We start from the raw sequence: 15,953 nt of genomic DNA, 5'->3' as shown, positions 1-15,953 counted from the left end.
GCTTTAAAGGGACGGTGTGTAACTATTTTGGCTTTTAATTAGCAAAAATCATGTATTGCTTTTATAAATATATATTCTTCATAAATACATAAAGAGTCTAATAACATCACATAAAAAATGAAAGCGCTCTCATAACTTAGAATTAGTAGTTTATAAATAAGTAGATGTCGGTGAGCCACTAGGAGGCGCTATATTGTTTCGCAACTTCTGATTTCAGAAACCAAAAGGGGCCAAACTTGTCAGCTATACGTGTTTTTCTATCTGTCTTCTATATTAAGATGTGTTGTTGGTGGAGGAGGAGTAGAAAACAAGCAAAGACGACCGTAGGTCATTCTCTTTGCTGTTTTCTGTTGAAATGGCGGACCATCCATACTCTTTGCCCAGCGAGAGGGAAGAGAAAGTAACCAAGAAAAGAAGAAGTAATAACCAGGAGAAAAACAAGAGTCTATATTGGCGCAGCTATTATTACCAGGCGGAGATAATTTGTGAGGGAGCAGGGATTTAAAATGGATCTCACTGCTGCAACTCTCTTCACTTCCATGCAAACCCACTTTAAACACATTACCGACACCTAAAGGACGCGTCTTATCCATTAATTTTTACATAGCCAAAATTGCAGACCTTTGTGATTAAGAAATTGTATTGTTTTTTTTTTAAAGTTGCGATTATGTTGCAAATGTGATTAATTGACCAGCTCTAGTTGTTTGTAATTCATTTAGCTGCTGTGTGAAAATCTTACACACTGGAACTTTAAGCCATCTTCTAAATCTCGCATTTCAACACTGGGAGGCGCTACATGTTTAAAAGCTTTTTATCTTGTAATCTGCTAATCAGTTTTTCATTAAATTTGGTACACAAATTCTGGGGTAATACCCTCAGGCTAAAACCCCAGTATGGTCTTAAATGGAGGAAAAGGGCAGGGCTTTTAAGGAAAAATATTTTTAAAATAAATTACTAAAATGCCCTGCTACTGCGCTTAGATTTTTTGGGACAAATTTCCTGAATGACAAAAGTTCAGAAGTCTCCAAAAGAGTCAATTTGTTTGATCCATTAAATAATGTGGCTCGTCTGATGTATATCCAGAACAGACACCTGCTAAAAAACTGTGGAAAACAAGCTTGTCAACTTCCTAAAATAAAGTCAACTTAATAACTTCGTCATATTATTTCATGTGTTTTCTGAAAAATCTGAAAAACAATGACTTAGGCTATTAATTTAGGAAGGTGACGATAAGGAATAGTTGAGAGGAAGGGAAAAGTGTGGTAGAAAATTGTACATAATGGTGAATTGACTTGTATTACCACTAAAATCAGTTTGTTTTTAGAATTTAATTAATTTATTTAGATGCACTTGCTTGTCACACAGTCTAGTCAACAGTCTCAAACAAAACTTATAAGAGGTTTGGTGACACTTTTCATGCAGTGTTTTAGACACTGGTGCTTTTACCAATTATGAAAAAGATTTTTATGTTGAGAAATCTTTGCTACACAAAAAACAAGCTTGATTGCCATCTATCAATATTTTCACCATAACATAATTTTTTTTTATGGCTCCCAGCTTTAGTTTTAGACATTTTACACAATTGTTTGATTGTTTGATATTTTGTGTCGTTCCTGCTATGTAACAAATTCCCTCCAAGGATTAGTAAAGTATCTATAGATCTATGAAAATACATTGACATGAAATCTGCGTCACACATGGAAATTTTCCTGCATGAAGCAGAGCGCGTTTTCATACATTTGCATGTTTTACACCGTCTCTCTTGTTCTCCGTCTCTGTATTAGAAAGCGGTGAAGCTCTGCTTTGCGCTGACACTTTGTCCAGGTGTCTGGGCCGTTATCTCCAGCAGGATAAAACCAAACAGTTTTATCAAAGAGTAAACGCAACACCGGCTGCTCCTTAATTATAAAACCATTGTTGCCACGGCAGCTGATGAAGCCGCTGACGTCCGACACAAACGAGTCAAACTGTGAAGCTGAACCGACTGTCGGGACTTTTGTAAAACTATATTCCCCCTTAAACCTGGTTTAAATTATTTTACCTCTGATTTTTATTGTTTTATAGCACATAACTGTTATAGATTTACATTTTGTATCTTTTAATTTGATGCACATTTTAACTTCTCTATTGAAATAAGGTAAAATCTTAATTTTACAACTATTTTAACATTCTTTTTCCCCATTTATTTTGTTCATTTTTTATCATTTATAAAGAGAAATTTTAACCGACTTGCTCAGTTTTGTCAAATTAATTTATTAATTCTTTATTTCGTAAACAAGTTTCCTTCTGATTTATCAGCAGAAACACAAAACGACAACATTTCAAAACAACATAAGACAAGATGTGAAAGGCAAATTGTTCCTCGAGAAAGAAAGATTCAAATTTTAAGCAAAAATCTTGTGTCCTGATGCTTTAGTGTAAATAAATAAATGTTAAAGGAGAGGACAGAGGAGCAAAGGCAACGCTTTTAAGGGTTTGATAATATGTGAAATGTGTTATGGCTGCAAATAGGAGCGTCAGAGGATCATAGGAGGAAATCTGAGACTAATCTGAATGTAATCCGTCTCTTTAAGTCAGAGATTGATCCGTCGGGAAGCAGAAACACTGACTGAGATGGTCCAGTAGTTTAAAACATCGACACAACAGCAAACAACACAACAGAATAAATGAAAAGCAGCAGATCTTCGCAGCTGAATACAACCTGTCAGGAGGCTGAGAGACGCTCCGTCCTGCACAGGTGAAGAGCAGAGACGCACTGAGAGGCAGCGCTGCATGAACGCACAGCGAGCGGCTGGTTAAAATAAATCTGTGGGCTGGAAACCGCTCTGAGAGCAGCTTCACCTCAGCTTCCCGCTGCTGAGCTGCGCCGCTGATCCAGGACCAGCTCCCTGCTCCGCCTGCAAATAACCTAAACTGATCCAAATTTAGCTTCATGGCTGAGGACACCTCAGCTGACCCAGGACCAGCTTTAGATTTGCAGCCAGAGCTGTAAACCAGGCGGAGAGCAACTTCACAACCTACTTCTGCTGAGCCAAGCAACTGATCCGGGACCAGTTTACTCATTTACTGCTTCAGCTGCACCAATCTAAACTGATCTGAGAGAAGCGTCACCTCGGCTGATCCAGAATAAGCTCACCTTCTCGCAGCTTCAGCTGATCTCAGAGCTGCGAGCCAAGCCAGCGTATCTCTGTAAGCTGTTGATCCGATCCAGGACCAGCTGATCTGCAGCTTCAGGTTCTCCAAACTGCTTCACGCTGATCCAGGACCAGCTGATCTGCGGCTTCAGGTTCTCCGAAATGCTTCACGCTGATCCGGGACCAGCTGAGGTGCAGCTGTAGATCTACACTTCAAAGCTCCTCTGTGAGACTGTGAGGAGAACTGAGTAGCTGATCCAGGACCAGAAGATCTCCAGCTGCTTTTAAAACTGCTCTTCAGCGGAGATGAATGGAGCCGCCAACTCCTCATTAACACTTCAAGGCCCGCGGGCTGCTGCATTATGGATCCAATTAGGGAGAAAAATGACAGGAAGTGGAGCCGCATGTTAATCTGTCCAAACATTGTGCCCGACTCGTGGTTTGTCTTCCTCCAGACAGGACGGCTGATCATGGGGTTAATTAGAGGCGGCTTTGTTAAGGACACAGATTCTGCTGAGAGGTCCAGATGTTGCTGTGGAGAAGCGTGGTGCCGAGTCAGTGTGAGGGTCCCTTTGTTGCTGCATTTCAGGCCGCAACTCTAAAAACTGCTTGAATGACAACAATCAGGGTCCAATAAGTAGATGAAAAAAAAAATGTACTAAAGACTTTCAACCAGAAGGTCCCACAGCAGCTCTTATGAGCGTCCAGGGAGGTGCACAGGTAGACCCTAGGCGGGGCTGGAGCACCTGCCCCTTTTCTGCTGTTCAAAAAAGTAATTATTTATTCTTCATTTTGTCTTCTACAGCGTAAAGCATGTGGCGAGGTAACCTTTCTCGATTTAAAAGCTCATTTTATCAACCTCAGATGAAAAAGTTTAAACTTGCTTCAAAACGTACCTAAGCTAGCTGAGGATACCTTCCTGCTACGTCTTCTATGGCCACCGTCACCAGGTATTAGAAAAAATAATTTGATTTAAATGTATCTCATAGATAGAGGTATTAAATTTGCTATAATGGCCCCCCACACTGCAAAAACAGAACTAAAATAAGTAAATATGCCTTGAAATTAGTGTATTTGTACTTGATTTGAGCAGGTAAATAAGATTATCTGCCAATGGAATGAGTATTTTGACCCATAAAATAAGATAATTAGATATATTGGACTTGAAAAAGGATGATGGAGATGAGTTGTTCCTATTTTAAGTGCAAAAATCTTATTCCATTGGCAAATCACTTTATTTACCTGCTCAAATCAAGGATAAATGCACTCATTTAAAAACATTTTTAGTTAATTTTAGTTCTGTTTTTGCAATGCATGACTTCTATTTGGCTTTTGTTGTTTCATTTAAATACATTTTAGGCTAAATTACCTGGGTATTGACTATTAATAATAAACGTCAGCTATGTCGGCTAAGTTGTATTTCCTATTTCTGTGTGTGTACAACACAGACAGTGAATTTTAATATGTAAATAGCAGACATCTTTTCATCAGATCTCAGACCCGGTGGTTGGTCTTATAAATCGTAACTTTCCAAGAATGTTTTCTGCTAATTTTTACTACACATATTGTACAACTCTTTTACTGATTATAGATTTAAGATGAATAGTCAGTAGTTACTCAGAATCCTGAACTTATGGGACCCAGACCTGGTAAATTTGTCAGGGTAACCCTGCTTTGTTACAACATAAAGGTTAGATGGTGTAGATCATATTCTGTGGGTAGCATTGGGTGGTTCTTTAAGACATTTTTAAGAATTTTGTATTTTTTTTAAGTTTAGGTTCTGATTTCTGGCTTACAGCTGGGAAATGTAACAGCTTTATATGATATCAGTTCCTCCTGAAAACTTGATTCCAGATGTTCTTTCAGCAGCTCTGCTCACTTTAACATCCTGAACGGATAATAAAGACCTCCGGTTTCTGCTTCCTGAACCCCTAACGTTGAGATCTGCTCCCTCTGTAGGCAGCAGGAACTCATTTGGGACTTTCTCCTCGCTGCTGTTTCAATTAGAGGACCGATTTGAAACCTGGAAGAGGCTTAAAAGATCAGCAGCTCCTGCTCCCATTGGATCACCTCCGCTTCCTGCCCGAACAGATTACCATCAGCTACAAGCAGGAAGGCCCGACTCCTAGACACTTTGATCTTGATTCTTCCTGCAGTAGGTTTCCCTGGGAAATATGGGGGTTTCTTGCATATAGGATGCCTGTTCAGAAGCTTTAGCTCATCAATATGTGTCACGTTCAGATTTTAAACAAGAAAATGCAACATTGGAAAAACCAGGATTAGAAAGTGAGTGAAGGTGAAAGTAGCAGTTGAGGGACTGAAGAAGTAACTAAACCCGGTTTTAAGATAGCGATGTAAACAAATTACTTACAATTAATTTTTGATTAATGGTTAATTAGATTCAAGTTTGCTCCATCCATTAAAGCTATAGTTGGTAATCCTGCTCAGAAAAAACTTTTTGTTATACAGAGTATAACCGTCCTTCCATCCTGAAAGTAGTCAAATTATGTATTCAGAAAAAGGAAGTAAAAAAAAAAAAAAAAAAAAAAAAAAAAACCTTTGATCTCTGTAGGAGCTGCAGGTTTGTAAAATCTCTAAACAATCCCTGCCATTTGCTAACCTGACTCCGCCAGATAGATTTGCTTCGCATATCCATCTGGAAACCTTCCGTTGAAGTAATTTTGGGAAGGGGCGGAAATACTGGTTAGCTGATTGGCCTATGTTGGTGATAGACGGGCCAAATGAACCAATCAGATCAACGAAGCATATGACGTACTTGTCAACATGCTTCGTCGTCGCTCGCAACAGAGCGACGACGAAAACACAACCACAAGCCAAGCTACTCTTGCTGCTGCAGGTAAAGGCTCGTTAGCTCAGCAAAGAAATACTCTGTAATTCCGATAAAACTTGCTCGATAGCCACGCTAACGCTAATTTCATCGGCTGAAGCCGCCATGTTCTTAAGACTGAACTGTCGCGCTTCTCGTTGCGTCACACCTCAACCCGCCTCAAAGCCAACGCTGATTGGACGTTCATTTGGTGAACGGCTCCAAATTTACTTTAACGGAGAGTAGCCAGACTGATCTGCGAGTGAAACCTTGAAAGCTTGCGAGATCAGGATGGTCTCACGAGGCTAGCCATTTGCACCAGAGGGCAAAGATTGGTCAGAGTTTTGTGTCTGCTCTCACCCTTGCGTGTTACGTGGGCACGTTAGTTTCCTCGTTAGATTCCGCTTGCTGGCTGCGCACTTCTGGTGTTTATGTATCCAGTTAGCTTAGCCGCTAGGTTAGCGGTTAGCTTAGCGGTTAGCCGTTCATTGTAACTCTGCTGCTTTCTCTGTAGACTTTGAACATGGCTGAGATTTGCATGAAGCAAACCGCGTTCATGTTTAAGAGAAGAAGACGAAGGCCTCAGTAGAAAGAAATAAGACCAGAGTAGATTTGGGAGATTTTGTTTCACATGATCCACGGAGGAGCAGAAGAGCAAGATAAGATGTTCTTGTGCATGCACATCTATTCAAAAAGGAACTTTGAGAAACTTCCGGAAAAAATCACCGGCTATAACTTTAAACTGATAAAGTCCCCTTAGACTACTGGTGTCCAAACTCTCTGCCCGATGGGCCAAAATCGGCAAGTTGAAAATACTCTGGGGCCGTAAATTTTATTGATTTAAAAATGCAAAATAATTTAATATTGAATTATTCTACCAGAAAATAACTTATTGTTATAAGTCTGAAAAGGAGTCTCTGATCTTTGACTTAATTATAAAAAGGTGTACAATTTCCCAAATTTCTTGACTGAATTCATGGTCCACTCAAGATTATTCCAAGGGCCACAAAATGCCCAGGAAAGTCCCAATCCCCTAACAACCCAGGACAGTGACGGGTGGGTCATTGATTTGCATCTGACTTGGAATGCGCCTATGAAGGACAGGTGTATTGGATAGGTGTTGAAGCACTTTCAGAAAAAAACTGAGTGAAAGTCCGGTTTCCTCCGATTTAAGCCGGTTTACCTGGATAACTGAGAATTTGCCCAGGCATTGTTTTTGGTTGCTGCCCTGTCACACCCAGGCTTCAGCTTCCTGGATGACATTGAGATGTTTGTTTCTCTGAGGCTTTCACATATTGTTCTTTCCTCATGATGCAATCTATTTTTGTTCAAGTACATCAGTTCTTCCTGCAGAAAAACATGATGCCGCCACCCCCATACTTCACAGTCAGGATGGTGTTCTCAGGCTTGGAAGCTTCCTCCTAGTTTACCAACGGTCAGCGTGACGTCAGGTGAAAGCAGCTACACCAAGTTAAAAATGCACCAAACTGGCTTTATTATTTCTGGTACTACTACAGGGCACTAATTATAGTCACCGAACTCCGGCAGTCCTGTATTTCTTCCTTCTGATAATTAATGGGAACCAAACCAAGACTCCAGGACACACGATTCGGCATCCTGGGACATCAAACCTATTCAACAGTATCAATATTTCCAAAAAAGGTTTACTTATGTGTCTGATCACAACATAAATTGACTCGAGCCTTTCTGATCAGTTTAAAGCAGTTCTGAAACAACAGCTCATCTCAGCCCATAGCCTCTCAGAGTCAGAAGTCTTAAGAGTCTAAAGCTGCAGAAACTCAGCCGTAAACGACCAATTTCCCTATTCAGCAACAAATCATAAAAACAGCAACAAATCAGCTTCAAATGTCTCAGACATGAGAACTTATCCTTTAACTCCTAATTACTCTGCAGCCGTATTAAATAAACTAGAATATGTGTCCAATGAGGCTTGATTATTAGATTAAAAGTTAATTTTTAAGAAAAACCTTTTCATTGTGCCCACATTTCTGTATTAATTTTTTTTATTGCTCTGATGTAATATCATAAAAGTTGTGTTTTCATTAGTTGTAAGCAGAAATACATTGTAATTAACAGAAATAAAGGCTGGAAACATCAGTCTGTGTGTAATTAATATATATAATGCATGTCAGTTGTTGGTTTGAGTTACAGAAATAACTTTAAGATAATATTCTAATTAATCGAATACCATTTTGTTTATTTTTTTCCGCAATTTTCCAGACTCAAATCTTACGATTTTCTTTTCCCAGTTGTTATAAAGTTCGGATCATTAGATCACAAACAATTAACCTTGAAACTGCAGGTGTGGTAGTAAGTGTCCTTCTGGTCCATAACCTTTTAAACATCAGATTAGCTGATTTTTTCAACTCCAGATCAAAATCTATTGGGACTGGATTATCCTAGACCAAATGCAGATTTTTCATAGCAAACATTCAGAATAATTCATTGTTTTGTTTTTTTAAGATTCAAATCGTTGCATTTCCAGTAATGAGATTGACAATTTACCAGACTGAAAATAGTAGATACAGTTAAAACAGCTGATATAATTAGATTTTGGGATCCAAAACTAAAAACAGTGAAATGAAAATAAATAAATAAATACTGATAGCTAAAATGCAAGGATAAAGGATGTAGTTTAAATATACATCAATGTTAAGAATCTACATATCTAGACATTTAGAGTTCTCCATTTCCAATTCTATGTCCATAAAGGGTGGAAAATATTTAACTTTTTTTATACCATTTTTTTTTTTTTTGATTTATCCAGACATGTAAATGATGAAAGCAAATGTAATACTGTTTCAGACTGCATAGGAACCTTGTTTGTATCCGATTCCTCTCACATAATGCCAGCATTCAGTTGCAGGAAAACTGATCCCGGATCAGGTGAGAGCGAAGTATTGGCTTTCTGAAGCAGACGGACAGAAGATAAACGGATGAAGAGCGCAGATACATCTGATCAGCAGCTCACGGCTGGTGTTTATGAGTCTAAGTGAGGATCTGATTAAAATACAGGACCAGTTTTCTCTCCTCTCCTGTCGCCCCAGGGTTTTTGCCACTGTGCTGCCATCTAGTGGCCACGGCACATATGAGGTAGACCTAAAAACTCATCAGCTCTGTGTGTGGAGGTGTTCCTGACGACCGAGATCCTATCTACCATCTCATCTCCTCCTCCTCGGAGGTTCGGCCTCCCCTCCGGACCCGTCTATTTATAGAAACAGGGCACCGAGTGACAAAGATAGTTCAGGAAGTGGGTCTGTGTAATCCCTGGGTTCTGAGTGCCCCACAAGCCCACAGACACACGCTGTAACGGGGTCAGAGGTGGTTCTCTGGGTCCCTCCTGCTCTGATGAACTTCATCTGCAGAGATGATTTTGACTCTTATCTCAAATTGGCTCGTTGCTGCAGTAACCTAGTTCTTCTTATAGCTGAGAAAACCACCAACGTCTCACACACACACACACACACCCACACGTTTGGATTTCTGACCGTATTAGGACACAGCTCAAACAAAAATTCAAGCAACACTTGGAAAACAGATCAGATTACAATGCAAAAAAATTATCCTACCCATTCCACAATGACGTGGAATGGGTAGGATAATTTGTTCCTGACATAATGTGTCAGGAACAAAGGGATACCACATCATTTGTTAAAAATGGAAATTATTGACCCACAGGGCTTAACCCGCAGCTGCAGAGAGAATGAAACTGAAAAACCGGCTGGTCCAATTAGCAGAAATGTCTTTGCAGCAACTCTAAGTTGTCCTCGGTTTGTAGGCATGCCTGATACCGTCGGACCTCCTTGTGAGATGACGGATGGTGTCCTGGTGTATCTCCTCACGGATCCTGACCACTGAGCTCCTGGACAGCCTGAGGTGGTGTCTAACAGACCTAAACATGAAGTCCCAAAGATGTTCTGCTGGATTTAGGTCAGGGGAGCATGGAGGCCAGTCCGTACTATCAATTGCGAGTTCTTACAAACATGAGGTCGGGCTTCATCATGCACCAGGAGGAACCCAAACACCACTCCACCAGTGACGGTTCTGACAACAGGTCTGAGGATTTAATCCCGATACGTAATGGCAGCCAGGGCGGCGGCGTTTATGGTTTCACTCGCAGATCAGTCTGGCTATTCTCCGTTAAAGAAAATTTGGAGCCGTTCACCAAACGAACGTCCAATCAGCGTTGGCTTTGAGGCGGGTTGAGGTGTGACGCAACGGGAAGCGCGACAGTTCAGTCTAAAGAACATGGCGGCTTCAGCCGATGAAACTAGCGTTAGCGTGGCTATCGAGCAAGTTTTATCGGAATTACAGAGTATTTCTTCACTGAAAGAAGAGCTAAACGCTGCTCTGGAGGCTTTTCTCAGAGGAAAAGATGTTTTTGCTCTTCTCCCGACTGGTTTCAGCAAGAGCTTGTGGTTGTGTTTTCGTCGTCGCTGTTAGAACGTCATATGCTTCGTTGATCTGATTGGTTTATTTGGCCCGTCTATCACCAACATAGGCCAATCAGCTAACCAGTATTTTCGCCCCTTCCCAAAGTTACTTCAACGGAAGGTTTCCAAATGGATATGCGGAGCAAATCTATCTGGCGGCGTCAGGTTAGCTGATCTCTGAGGCAGGCAGCATAACGTTCACCGCAGCTTCTCCAGACTCTTTCACGCCTGCCACATTAGCTCAGAGGGAACCTGCTGTCACCTGAGAAAAGAACACGGCACCAGAACCGGACCTGCCAGCTCATCAGCGCCAGGCTGAGAGAACTGGGCCTACTGGAGGACTTTGGGCCCTCAGGCCTCCATCAGGAAGTCTGTTTCTAATGCTTTTAGTCAGAGACATTCACACCAGAGGTCTGCTGGAGGTCACTTTGTAGGGTTCTGGTGGTGCGCTGCTCCTCCTTGCACAAAGGAGCAGATACCGGTCCTGTTGATGAGTTAAGGAGGTCCGACGGCCCGGTCCAGCTCTCCCAGACTAACTGTCTGTCTCCTGGAATCTCCTCCATGCTCTTGAGACCGTGCTGGGAGACACAGCAAACCTTCTGGTGACGGCACGCAACGATGAGTCTTCCTGTTGGAGCTGGACTATCTGGAGCCTCTGTAGGGTCCAGGTATCGCCTCATGGTGGCAGAAGGGACACAGACCCGTTCAGATGCAAAACTACTGAAAAGCTGATAAATGAAAAGTGAGGAGGCGAAAAAAAAAAGAAAAGTCTTTGGGTTCCACCTTGAAAACCGTTCCTGTTTTTAGGGTCGCCTCATTGTTGCTCCTTTAGTGCTTCTGTCAATTTCCTTAAGCCGACTCTGATTTACAGCTTCTTCTACTAAACTGATCAGATCAATATTCCAGAAGTCTAACTGATATTATACTCTGATTATTGATTCTTTTAATTTTATTAGCATTTCTATAAGCCTGCCAGTTCTTCACACTTAGGAAGGAAGAACGGTAAGAAGGGACACAAGGCAAGGAATAATGCAAGGAAGGAGGGATATAAGCAAATGAAGGTGTTGAATAAAAGGAAAGATGCAGGAAAGAAAGGATAGACACAATAGCTGTGTTTCCATTTGCTAACTAGCACGGATCACAGGCCAGTTATGGAGCAAGGCTTTAATGAATGTGCAGAGTTTTTTTTTCTTGTTTGTTTGTTTTTTAACAGATGAGACTCAGCTTCCAGACCTGTTTTCGAGCGTTATAAGAATATCCAAGCAGCAGAAACAGCTGATCAGTCCTGTGAGGTAAACGTTTAACACGTCAGCACTGATTTGACAAATGTGTTTCCATCTCCTCTTTAGCGCATTTACTGTTTTTTTTTTTTTTTTAAAAGTCAAAAACCACCTGAAGAGAGTGTAAAACCTTTTGCAAAATTTAGTGAGTTAATTTGAGTTTTGCCATTTCCATCAACCCCTTCTAGTGCGATACTTCAAAATGCACATTAAAAAAAAACGTTGATGGAAACGCGACTAAGGAAGGAAGAAAAGACATCAGAAGGGAAATAAAGATTGGAGCAAGGACAGAAATGAGGAAGAAGAGAAGGACACAAGGAAAGAAAAACGAATAGGAATGGAAGGGAATGCTATATGGAAGGATGGGAGGATACCTTTCATACATTAATCTAGAGAAAAAAAAACAAATATTATTATGTGTAGCTAACAAGACCTGAAAAACTGAAATCATACTTTTCCAGACAGCAAAGGAACCAAAGAACCCACCAACCTAAACCGGACGTTCTGCTGCGTTATGACTGGGCTTTGGTTCCTGTTAGGCCCGCTGCTTCTCAGAAGGTAAGTCTTAACACCAAGAAAGATCTATAAGAGGCAGCATCAACAGGCACACAGCAGCAGATCATTAGTTTGGCACAAACTCAGCCAGTCTGACATTAGATCTAAACAGCTGCATCTCAATAATGATCAGCGGCTTCCATCTGCTGATAAACATCCTTGAATGATGAAGACAAGGCAACGCGCGTACCTTTTCTACAGTTGTGCTAATCGGGCTTTTCCACTCAGATCTGCAGGTTTGTGTTCGAACCAGTCTGGAGGTGAACCACTTGGCCTCAACGTCACGATGCATTTACTGCAACTTTAGGAGTGGGAAATTATGGTTCTCATCAGCAGTGAATTCAAAGACCGAAATGCCTTTTCTCTAACCAGTGGCGTACGTCACTACTGGTGGTCCTCAGGCTCACCAAGGTGGTCCCCAGCATAATCGTTGGTTTTAGTTATTTAAAAGGTTAAATAAAAATCTTAAAGAGTGATGAACAGCTAACGCTCATTATGATCTGGGCTCCAAATGGGGAAATACTGATAAGTTCAGCAGAGAAGATTTTAACTGAATTTTGTAGAAAAAAAGCAGATCACAGACATGACAACACTAAAGTCATTTCAAATGGCAATTGTCTGGCTTTCAAAAACACAAAGAAATCAACAAAAGAAATGTGGTAGTCAGTAACGGTTACTTTTTTAGACCAAACAGAGGGGAAAAAAAATATGGAACCATACTTTTTTTTTTTTAATAACGCTCCAACACATCACTAGCAGTTTGTTGCACCACCTCTGGCTTTTATAACAGCTTGCAGTTTCTGAGGCATGGACTTAATGAGTGACAAACAGTACTCTTCATCAATCTGGCTCAGACTTTCTCTGATTGCCGTTTCCAGATCAGCTTAGCAGGTTGGAGCCTCGTCATGGACCATTTTTTTCAACTTCCAAAGATTTTCAATTGGATTAAGATCCGGACTATCTGCATTCACCTTATGCGTCTTTTTTCAAGGAATGTTTTCACAGTTTTTGCTCTATGGCAAGCTGCATTATCATGTTGAAAGACGATTTTACCATCCCCAAACATCCTTTCAATTAAAGGGATAAGAAAAGTGTCCAAAATCTCAACGTAAACTTGAAGATGTAATGACTACAAGACTACCACTTTTCTTTTAGAATAAAAAAATTCCTCTGGGGAGGCGAGATTCGTTCGATCTCCTTGCACACTTATGATCTCCTTGTAAGATTTTTGAAAACTAACCTCATTGTTGTCTCTCCTTCTTGTGTTGTTAATGAATGTTTTAGGTGTTTGAACCTGACAGTTTCTTAAAGCCAGACAGTTGCCATTTGAAATGACTTTAGTGTTATGTCATGTCTGTGATCTGTTTATTTTCCTGTAAAATTAAACAACTGTACATCCTCCGAGGCCCGTGATTCCGTAATTTTTGCCAGGGGTTGTAGTGACAAAAAAAAAAAATCAGTTCTGAGTCAGGAATCGGCTCACAGTTAGTCTGTTTAACGTAACACCCCTCCTCCCCTCATCATTGGAAGACAAGTCATAAAGCAGGTGGAAGCAGCCCGGCTACCTGGTGCTGCACATGACCAATAACATCAGGGACCGTAAACACGGCCAGCATCTTTAATAAGGCTCACCAACACATCGACGTCACAAGGAGGCTTAAGCCAGCAAGAAACTGCTCTGAGGGTGACAAGAAGAAGAAGAAGCTACACAGACCAATCAGATCAGCTCAAAGAACAAATAGCCACCTCCTTTCACTAAAGTACATTTACTACACCAGATACAGAACTGGAGCGGAGAACATCATGAAGGACCCCATCTCTCAGGTAGAAGGTTGCATAGCCTCAAAAGTCCATACTGAGGAACGGTGTCTGTCCAGAAGGTCATCAGCCCACTCCCATAAACGGCCCTCTGGACATTGTTTTGTTCTTCGGACTTGAATATGTTATTGTATATACACCTGTCTACTTTGTACATTATTTGTTTTATTTATTCATTAGAAATCTCCCAAATCCCAAACTCTACAGACCAATAATCTGTTTACAGCAATAAAACTCGCAACAACCAGGGATACAATTTGAGTCGTGAATCTGATCAAAGTCAGAAGTCTGATCCGAATCTGTTTGTGTCTAGAAACTGCAATCAATTCCTGTGGACAATCAGGAGTCTGTTAAGAGTAAGAAATCTGCTCACAACTGTTTATGTTCAAAGTCTGGAGTCAGTTCACAAATCTGTTCAAAGTCTGGAGTCAGTTCACGAATCTGTTCAAAGTCTGGAATCAGTTCGTGAATCTGTTTAAAGTCTGGAATCAGTTCGTGAATCTGTTTAAAGTCTGGAATCAGCTCATGAATCTGTTCACAGTCTGGAATCAGTTCATGAATCTGTTCACAGTCTGGAATCAGTTCATGAATCTGTTCAAAGTCTGGAATTAGTTCACGAATCTGTTCAAAGACTGGAATCAGTTAATTTTTTTTAACCGTCACGTTTGAGAAATCCAACTCAGAAAAGAATCTGTCCGGTTTTGAGAATCTGTTGTAGATAAGAAAAACCTTTAATGTCCCACAAAGACACTCGGACATGACAGTGGCAAAAACATAGTTACACACTAGATTAGTAATATAATTAATAAGTTTTTTAACCAATTTAGAGGTTAGTTCTAAAGTAAATGAGAATAAAACTCATTCACATATTTCGCTCATCGCCTCATATGTGTCATCTCTTGTCAAGACGTGAAGCAGCCAAAGTTAAAAAGGAAAAAAACCTTCAGAAACCCCGGAAAACAGCTGATAAATTTCTTTTTAAAAATAATTATGTCTTGAGGGTACATGTACATCCACGATGTTTTTAGAACCAGATAATTTATGAGCCGCTTCACCCATGAAAACCTGCAGATCAACCCCCCCCCCCCCCACCCCCGGCTTTACAGCATGACAATTAACCCACAAGCTCAGACACTTCCTCGTGCGTCAACGCGGCATTTGCACACACGCACACACAGAAAAAATAAAAACAACTACAACTCAAGCGTTAACACGCGACGAGGAAAACCCAATCCGAAGAAAGACGCTTGAATTTCTGCAGCTGACGAGCAGAGCTCTGCTGACCTACGGGTCGCAGAGTTTCTGTATATGATCAGAGAAACTGGTTCAAAGTCTGAGAGTGGAGAGAAAACAAGGCGGCAGCGCTCTTATTAACCACGAGCTTCGGCAAATATTTACCTCGGACACACAGTCACACGCCATGTGAGCAGGACTCCTGGTAATGGTCTCTCAGACAGAACAGCAGCAGACTCATTGTAATGTGGATTTATTTCCATTCAGACTCCAATGATCATAATAATAATAATCATCTTTATTTGTCATTCCAACGTACATCCGACTGAGATTATCTCTCTGCATTCAACCCATGCCTCGGGGATGGGTTGAATGCAGCGCCTGGTGAGCCTTCTGGGGCTGAATGTCTTGCTCAGGAACCCAGAGTGGCAGTCTGTGGGATTTGAACCGGGTAACTTGCTGCCTTCCCAGGACACACACTGCAAAATGGAACTAAAAATAAGTAAAAATTTCTTAAAATGAGTCTATCTGTCCTTGATTTGAGTGAGTAAATAAGATGATATGCCAATGGAATGAGATTTTTGCACTTAAAATAGGAACAACCCGTCTCCATCATCTTATTTCAAGTGCAGGGTGTCTAATCATCTTATTT

At 40.9% G+C, this 15,953-nt stretch overlaps 1 protein-coding gene across 2 annotated transcripts in view; it reads right to left on the bottom strand.

Annotated features, from left to right (window-relative positions):
* Positions 1–15,953, bottom strand: part of dgkzb (diacylglycerol kinase, zeta b) — a 97,822-nt gene that overhangs the window by 58,661 nt on the left and 23,208 nt on the right. The window contains exon 1 of one of the 2 annotated variants that reach the window (XM_012867548.3): positions 2,702–2,805. The exons of the other annotated variant lie outside the window; for it this stretch is intronic. The gene's annotated coding sequence lies outside the window, so the exon portion shown is untranslated. Of the gene's footprint in view, positions 1–2,701; positions 2,806–15,953 lie in introns of those variants that run through there. 2 annotated transcript variants of the gene reach the window in all.

This window comes from Fundulus heteroclitus, chromosome 2 (genome assembly GCF_011125445.2).
Source record: "Fundulus heteroclitus isolate FHET01 chromosome 2, MU-UCD_Fhet_4.1, whole genome shotgun sequence".
Classification (NCBI taxonomy): Eukaryota; Metazoa; Chordata; class Actinopteri; order Cyprinodontiformes; family Fundulidae; genus Fundulus; species Fundulus heteroclitus.
The sequence above is the reverse complement of the archived record's forward strand: the minus strand, read 5'-3'. Positions and strand labels throughout refer to the sequence as shown.